Source organism: Otolemur garnettii, unplaced genomic scaffold, assembly GCF_000181295.1.
Source record: "Otolemur garnettii isolate 467f Iridium unplaced genomic scaffold, OtoGar3 scaffold00156, whole genome shotgun sequence".
Lineage (NCBI taxonomy): Eukaryota > Metazoa > Chordata > Mammalia > Primates > Galagidae > Otolemur > Otolemur garnettii.
In genome coordinates this window covers 2,143,248-2,152,278 of record NW_003852551.1, presented here as the reverse complement: position 1 = coordinate 2,152,278, position 9,031 = coordinate 2,143,248, and the positions used below count along the sequence as shown (strand labels likewise).

At 46.8% G+C, this 9,031-nt stretch overlaps 1 protein-coding gene across 2 annotated transcripts in view; it reads left to right on the top strand.

Annotated features, from left to right (window-relative positions):
- Window positions 1-3,104: 3,104 nt before the first annotated feature.
- Window positions 3,105-9,031, top strand: part of PAFAH2 (platelet activating factor acetylhydrolase 2) — a 37,070-nt gene continuing 31,143 nt past the window's right edge. The window contains exon 1 of one of the 2 annotated variants that reach the window (XM_012811400.2): window positions 3,105-3,238. The gene's annotated coding sequence lies outside the window, so the exon portion shown is untranslated. Of the gene's footprint in view, window positions 3,239-7,794; window positions 7,845-9,031 lie in introns of those variants that run through there. The other variant, XM_023519120.1, reaches the window with a different exon arrangement.

The following is a 9,031-nucleotide window of genomic DNA, read 5'->3' as shown; positions in this document are numbered from 1 at the left end:
GATGGCTTGAGGCTCTGTCTCAAAAACAAAAACAAAAAACTAGCTAATGATGAGAGCAGGAAAAATAGTGGTTCCTTATGAAGGATGGTTGGTTACAAACTAAGAAGACAATGTTTTGGGGTATTAGAAATGTTCTAGGCTGGGCGGGGTGGCTCAGGCCTATAATCCTAGCACTCTGGAAGGCTGAGGCAGGTGGATTGCTTGAGCTCATGAGTTCGAGACTAGCCAGAGCAAAAAGCAAGACCCTGTCTCTACTAAAAATAGAAAAACTGATGGTGGCACCTGTAGCTCCATGGTTAGGGTGCTGGCCACATACACCTAGGCTGGCAGGTTCGAATCCAGCCCAGGCCAGCTAAACCACAATGACAACTGCAACAACAAAAAAAATAGCTGAGCGTTGTGGCAGGTGCCTGTAGTTCCAGTTACTTGGGAGGCTGAGACAAAAAAAGAATCACTTAAGCCCAAGAGTTTTAGGTTGCTGTGGGCTGTGATGCCACAGTACTCTACTGAAGGCTACATAATGAGACTCTGTCTCAAAAAAGGAAAAACTGAGGCAAGAGGATCGCTTAAGCCTGAGGAGGAGGCTGCTGTGAGCTATGACGCCACAACACTCTACCCAGGGCAACAGCTTGAGACTGGAAGAAATAATCTCTAGCTGTTCCTCTTGTGACCAGGAACTCTGGTCTGGCATGAGTGTTCTGGCCAGCTGCACAGTACCAATTAATTAGCCAAAGAGAGCTACTCTCTGCTCTTCAATAAGCTTTATATGTTCTGTGGTCACTGCCACCAACCACCGCTTTTATTAGATCTGGGCTTAATTACCACATTGCTGTGCTGCCATCACTGTCTCCTGATGACTTTACCTTGACTCCTGGAAGGATGAGGTAGTGACAGTGTGTCAGGAGGAGAGGTGAGCCTAAAGAAGCCCAAAGCAAAGTCTGTGGACACTGATGATTTGGGGAGATGTGAGGTGGGTGGGTGAAGAGAGCAGCTGTAGGACTCAGCCATCTCCAGGATCTCAGGAATGTTGGAGAATGGAGACCTAGAACCTAGTAGATGCCTCATGGCAGTGGGGGTAAAGCCTCCAAATGAAAGGCATATACAAACTCCTTTAAAACCAGAGGCATCGGGGAAGCTGCATGTGTTAAAAATAGGATTAGACAGCCCACCAGGCATGGCAGAGGACTCAGCAGTTCCCTAGTGGAGGGAACAATGAGACCCAATGCATTCTGAGAATGGTGAGGCGGTACAGGGAGCTAGGCACAGGGCAGGGTAGAGGAGGGGAATTCTAACACTCCTGCTGGGGAAGGGGCTGGTTGAGGAGGACCTTGAATGTCAGGCTAAGAAGTTAAGACCTCCTTCAGTAGGCAGTAGAGAGCATTTGAAAGTTCTGAGCCGTCCGAATGATCCAAGTTTCTTATGGAAGTTTATAGGACTCTTGAGGATGTAGCCCTGCCTGCCTCCCCAGGTATCTCTCCCTCCATTCTGTCCCCGGCACCCTGCTCCAGCCAGCACTGAACTTACTACACTGTGTCAGAAACATTCTGCAGTTTTGTTTGTTTGTTTTTTGGCTGGGGCTGGGTTTGAACCCTCCACCTCTGGCATATGGGGCCTGCGCCCTACTCCTTTAAGCCACAGGCGCCGCCCCCAGAAACATTCTGTAAACAGCTCCCAGAACAAAATTGCCTTTTTGCAGTTCTCTTATATTTCAAGTTCTCAGGCCAGTAAGATTTGTTGAACAGAACTTTGTAATTTTCTGTTCCATGGATCCTCTCCCTTTTGAGCTGTTTTTCAGGAACAGTGGGCCCTCCTTGCAGTTCATGAGATAATCACAGGGCTTTACACTACCTGATTGTCCAGAGAGTAAAGATGAGTGGAATTCTACAACCAGTCTTGCCCAAGGACCAGCTGAGCAACCTACTCCCCACAACCTATATGTGGACAAGAGGGCAGGGTGACCAGTATTAACTCATAGCTTATTATACTACTAAAATCTCCGCCCTGGGAGGGGCTTGTCCACCATTTTTTGCTCATGCAATGTATGTGCTAGTATGATTTCTCACTGTGCTTGCGTGTCTTGTACTCCACCCCACATATGTAAGCAGGCATTGTTCATTTCACCTCTAATGAAACTCCCGATTCGCAGAGGCAGGTGGATTTGAGGTAGTCCTCTCACCTCTTGGTTGATTTCCTGCACAATAAATCTTTCTTCCTAGACAATCCTTATTGTCTCAGTAATTGGCTTTCTATGCAGCAAACAACAGAGAAACCCTCCCTTGCGGGTTCATTAACAATTCTTACTCTCCGTACTCCTAAGTTGTTCTTTCAGGTCTCAATTTTAACATTCTTCCTCTAAGAAGCCTTGCTGACATTGCCCCCCTTTCCGCTTGCTGACATTGCCCTCTTTCCCCTAAGCCTGGACAGATGTCCCTTTGCAAGGCTCCAATGCTTGCTATGTCTCCCACACACGATCACGTATTAGTGTAATGTAATTATTTAGTTGTCTGAATTCTCTGCTAAACTGTGAATCCTGTTGAGGTTAGGGCGGGTACCTTTTTCATCATTGTCGCTAAGAACCGGCATAAGCAGCATGGTGGGGGTAATGCGGGTGGTAAGGGATGCGGGTCAGCTGACCTGTCGGGTTCCTCCCAGTTCTCGGCTGAGTCTTTTGAAAAAGACAATGGAAAATCACAGGTGTCAACAAGTGCAAGCTGGTAGGAAATGGGCCCTTCATGTGAACGGTCAGTCTCATAGTTTCACAGGAAACGAAGTGTGGTGGAACCCAAAACAAGATTAAACCTCCTCTCCATCTCCCTCAGAATAAAATGAAACCATTGCTCTTTCTAGGCACGCCCCAGAACTATTTGAGGACGGTGAGGCGGAGGATTACAAACGAGACTAACCAGTAACCCTCCGCTCCACACCCGTAATCGTGGCGGTTCCGCTTCAAGCCACCAGGGGGAGGAATCGCACCGCATTCCTGCGCCTTGGGCGGTTTGTCTAGCAACGCTATGGGGCGCATAGAACTCCGGGAATTGTAGTTCTAGGGTTGTCATGCCATCTCGCACTGTGCACCTTGGGAGTTGTGGTTTTGGACAGAAACTCGAGAAATGCTTTAAAGTACTCACGTGGAGCCCTGGAAACTACAACTACCAAGGGGCTACGGGTTCCTGGGCAGTTTTCTCCTTTCCGTCTAGTTAAACGTCTGGGGTTGATTCTGAGAGATCAACTTGACTGGGTAAGTTTGATCGGAGAACGCTCCTGTCCTCAACCGAGTTGTCTGCAGACTTTTTCGCATTTCGGCTCAGTTTGGCGCCTCTTCGTCTCTCAATCGCAGAACCTGCACATTAATCTCCGTCCTTTTCTGTTTCCTATGGAGACACCTCCAATATCCACTCACACCTTTAACCCTCCCACTATCGCTTCGCGCGTTCACACTCTGAACTCGCTCCCCTATCCGTGAGTTCTCGTCTCGGGACTCAGACTCCTCAACCCCGTCCCAAGCCCGCAGCCCAATGTGGACTCCTCAGCCTTAACCTGATCTCTCTGCCCCACCCTGACCCTGCAGCCTCACCTCTCTGAAACTGGGCTTCCTTATGTTTCTCCGCACCTTGCGTGCTTACTCTTGTTTTCCACGCCGGTGAAGGAAGGCTCTCCATTCCTTCTTCCGGATCCACAGAAGAGCCGTGGACATGAAGTCAGCAGACCCCGTTCTAGTCCAGCTCTGCCTCTCACTGTCCGTGACCTTGGCAAATCATGCAACTCTGGGACTCACTCTCTTGTCTCTACAATGGAGAGGACACTTGCTCTGTCAGTCTTAGGGTGAGGTTGTGTGCAGGACTAAGGAGCTAGTATGAAGGAAGGTCCTTTGTAAACTGTAAAGCCTCTCCATGCGACAGAGTTGATTTTTATTACAATTATTAATATTCTGGAACGTTTATCAGGGCTCTTTTTTCTGCTGCCTTGTTGCTCAAACCTATCCCTTGAGTGCTTGGTGTCTTCGTTCTCTTAAGAGCAGGGCGATACTTCCTCGCTTCCTCCCGAGAACAAAGGTCAGACCAGTGTGCTCTTAGTCTCCAGAGAGCTTTGTCTGAAAGCACCAAGTAGTGCTTATCTTGGACTCTGTCCTGAAATATCCAGCGAAGAGAGGCCCATACAGCTGGCAGAGGGGCGGTCCCCTGCTCACTAGAAACAGAACCCCAGCAGGAGAGGACAGCTGCAGTGTAAGCCCCATCCATTCCCTCTGGACTCTTCTGGGCCTGTTGCGTAGACTCTGGCTTTGGTAGGGACGTCTGAAGCCTGACAAAGCTGGAAGGAAAGAATCCCCAAATGAAAGAGAGCTTGGCTGAGTATGATGAAAAACAGACCTAGCATTGTTAATTAGTTCCAAACATTTTACTAGCACTGAACATGTACCAGGCCCCAGGCAATATCAATTTTCTTATTTAAATTTCACTTATGAAGTGTCCCCATTTTACACATAAGGAACTTAGATTCCGAAAGGTCATGTAGTTAGTTAAAATAGTAGTTATAGCTACCTTCTGTGCTTCCGGTGCTTTGCATACATTATCTAATCTGCATCAGCAACCTCATGAGTGGTTATGTCTATCATGTGGACAAATTATCAGAGGTTTAGAGTTTAAGGAACTTGCCCAAGTCACACAGCTAACAAGTGGCAGAGTCACTAAAGCCTTTCTTTTCCCACTATAACGTAACTATTTTTAGGTCAGGAATACAGAGATTAAATACAAATGTAGATGGTCTAAATTAAAGCCAAGTGAAGGAGCGCTTACTGAGTTTCTACTATGTGGGAAAGGTGTGTGAATGGATGGTTTAGCCTACAAAGAAGGATAAATGAAAACATAATCTTGACCACTGGAGTATATCTGAAGAGATAAGGCATCAATGTGCGGGAAAGTAAATAGTATTCATGGGATGAATTAATTATTGAGACCAGCTTTATACTGGGTCCCCCATTAGGTCTAGTAACTGGGGATTATACTAAGTGAAATCATAATGAAAATGGTGTGCAGGCTCGGCACCTGTGGCTCAAGTGGCTAAGGCGCCAGCCATATACACCTAAGGTGGCGGGTTCGAATCCAGCCCTGGCCCACCAAACAACAATGACGGCTGCAACCAAAAAATAGTCAGGCGTTGTGGCAGGCGCCTGTAGTCCCAGCGTCCCAGCAACTTGGGAGGCGGAGGCAGGAGACTCGCTTGAGCCCAGGAGTTGGAGGTTGCTGTGAGCTGTGATGCCATGGCACTCTACCCAGGGGGACAGCTTGAGGCTGTGTCTCAAAAAAAAAAAGAAAATGGTGTGCCAGAACACAGTATACACTCAGTTAAGTGTTACATGCACACATTGTCTTGGTACCATGTGGATCAGAGGTTCTCAACCTTGCTGATCAGAAACACCTTAGAAGCTTTAAAAAACTAACTGCCGGGTGATACCTGTGGCTCAAAGGGGTAGGGCACCAGCCCCATATGCTGGAGGTGGTGGGTTCAAACCCAGCCCCGGCCAAAAAAAAAAAACACAACAACAAACAGACCTCTGGGAATGAGGGCTCTAAAATACAAAGTTTCGAAAAGTTCCCCAGGTAATCCTGTTGATAGGTTCAGGAACCTCTGACCTAGATTCTCCATGGCGCACTGTTGCAGGCAAGTCACTTATTGAAAAATTCTAGAATAGGTACTAATGCAAGAGCTCCCTAAGGCAGCCTGTGATTAGTTACCAGAAGAGGGATATGGACCGTGCACAAAAGTGGAAGGTTGGAAGGATGTGGGAAAGCTTCTCTGAGGACTATAGATTTCACTGGCCTTGCTGAATGGAGAGGCTTCTGGATAGGCAAGGTGAACAGAAGATAAGACATGTGGACTGATTTCCTTGGAAAATTCCATGGAATTTTCCATTAGACATGGTTCTGGATGCTCTGTGTGGATGCCTCGTAGGCAGAATTTGCAAGTCAGATTGTATTTTCCCATTTTTCTGTCCTACTTGGACATCAATCAATGTGAGCTGAGGGAACACAGATTCATTTTCATGTTAGCCTCACTGTGGCCGATTGCTTCTTTGGTTTTTATTTATGTCTAAACAGAATTTAGTTGATGAACCTTCCAGAAACTTGCCAGGGGCACTAGAGAGTTCTGCTCCCCTCTCTTTGGCTGTCCACGTATCCTGATTGCTATCCCAAGCTCTGTTCTCTGTGCAGGGTGACACAAAAATCTCTTCCCATGAGAAGCCTAAGGGCTATTGTCCTGGTTACCCAGTCCTGAAACCTGACTCATCTTTGGCTTTTTTCTCTCTCAACTCTCCACATCCACTCAGTTGTCAAATCCTCCTCAGTGGTTTCTGTTTTTCTCTCCAACCACAAATATTTCTTGGATTCTTCCTAAGAGCCTGATACGGCACCAGGTACCTTAAATGAGTTCTTTTACTTTATCTCCATAAGAATCCTATGAAGATGGATAGTACCCCACTGTACAGATGGGGAATTAGGCTTAGAGAGATCAGATAACTTGCCTGAGGTAAGAAAGCTAGGCAGCAAAGGAGCTGGGCCTCAAGCATGGCTCTTTTAGAGTTCGTATTTCTTTCTTTCTTTTCTTTTTTTTTTAAACATCTTTATTTTTTTGCAGTTTTTTTTTTTTTTTGGCTGGGGCCAGGTTTGAACCCCCCCATTTGTGGTATATGGGGCCAGCACTCTACTCCTTGAGCCACAGGTGCCACCCTTTTTTTTTCTTTTTTGAGGCAGAGTCTCACTATGTTGCCCTCAGTAGAGTGACGTGGTGTCACAGTTCACTGCAGCCTCCAGCTCCTGAGCTCAAGTGATCCTCTTGTCTCGGCCTCCCAAGTAGCTATGACGACAAGCACCCGCCACAACTCCCAGCTAGTTTTTAGAGACAGGGTCTCTCTCTCTTGCTCAGGCTGGTCTCAAACTCCTGACCTCCAGCAATCCACCTGTCTCAGCCTCCCAGAGTGCTAGGATTATAGGCATGAACCACCGCACCCGGCCAGACTTAATATTTCTTATGTCCATGACCTCATTTCCACAGTCGATTCCAACTCTTTAGCCTACCCCCTTGAGGGGCTGCCACCCTCCAAATCTGGTCACAACTTTCTTTTCTCACCTTGCAATCCTGTTTCCACGTGTGCTTTCTTGTTGCTGATTTAGCGGATGAACCTAAAGATAACCTCTGTGTGAATGCCTCGTAGGCGGAATTTGCAAGTCAGATTGTATGTCATATGTCACTTAATGTCATATGTCCACTCTTTATCCAAATACTGACCGGCAGATGACCAGGTGAACCTACTACCTGATGAGTAGTCTTGGCTCACTACTCTCTTCTGCTGGCATGCCTATCAGCCTTTGTCCTCTTCCCCTGCCATTACCCTCAAGCTAAAGGAACTATGCTCTTTCTTCTCAAAACTCCGGTGGTATTTTGTCTGCTTCTCTCTTATGATAGTTAGAACTTGCAGCTGCTTCGTTGTCCTGTGGGTGACATGAGTCTTGTGACCCGAACCGTAGTCTTCAGTGTGTATGCCCTAGGAGCAAGGGGGAGCAGGTCAGGTCTGAGACCCAGCACTCCTCTAGCTCTGCTGTGGCCCAACAATCCACTGACTTCATCAGCTTAGCTGCTGCTGCTGCTGCTGCTTCTTTTCTTTTACTTAATAGCTTCTTTTTTTAAAAAAAAAAAGTGGGTTGGTTTTTCAGTTTTGGTTTAGAGAAATGAAATGAAGAAGTTAAGTCTGTACTAAAAAGAAAATCATTTATTATCTTCTAAACTTAAATAGACTGACGTTGTGATGGTGATTTTTTTCGTTGGACCAGACAACTGGCAATCAAGAGGTCTGTGTGGGCGGCGCCTGTGGCTCGGTGGGTAGGCCCTCTATACCAAGGGTGGCGGGTTCAAACCTGGCCCCGGCCAAACTGCAACAACAACAACAACAACAACAACAAAAAAGTAGATGGGCCAAGGACTCCCTGTATCCCATTAGACACTTTCAGTTGCAAGCAAGAGAAATCTAAATTCAGTCAGTTTAGATAAGAAAGGGAATTTATTGACTCATGTAACTAGAAAATCTAGGAGTGGGTCAGGTTTCTGCTATGGCCTTATCCAGAGAGTCTTAATGTCTTCAAGAATGTGATTCCATTTTTCTGTGATTCTCCCAGCTCTGTTATCCACCAGGGGTAGCTTCATCCTCAAGGTGGCAAAGTTCAAGGCGCCATTCAAAGCCACTTGACAGGTGATATCTACACATCACACTAGTTCAAAACAAGAGAGGACTTTTCTTTTTCTCAACCATTGAATCAAGGTTCTGGGTTTTACTCTGATGGGACCAACTTAATGTCATATGTCCACTCTTTATCCAAATATCGACCAGCAGATAACCAGGACTGATGGACTCAGGTTAATTAAGGCCTAATTTTAGAGGTTATGGAGAGGTCAGCCCCACTCAAATCTCAAGGCAGTGGATCCCAGGAAGTGTGACCATATTCTCCAATTATAGTCACATTGCCAATGATCAAATTCTGGCTCTGCTTGCTGCTGCTTGGGTAAATTAATTAACTGTATCAAGCATCAGTTTCCTCATCGTTATTTTATTTTATTTTTTTATTTTTTTGTAGAGACAGAGTCTCCCTTTATCACCCTCGGTACAGTGCCATGGAGTCACACAGCTCACAGCATCCTCCAACTCCTGGGCTTAGGCAATTCTCTTGCCTCAGCCTCCCAAGTAGCTGGGACTACAGGTGCCACCCCACAATGCCCAGCTAATCCTTTTGTTGCAATTTGGCCAGGGCCAGGTTTGAACCCACCACCCTTGGCATATGGAGCTGGCACCCTACCCACTGAGCCACAGGTGCCACCCTTTCTCGTCTTTAAAATGAAATAATAATACATATTTCTGGCTCGATGCCTGTGGCTCAAGCAGCTGGGCACCAGCCACATACACCTGAGCTGGCGGGTTTGAATCCAGCCCGGGCCTGCTAAACAACAATGATAGCTGCAACCAAAAATAGCTGGGCGTTGTGCC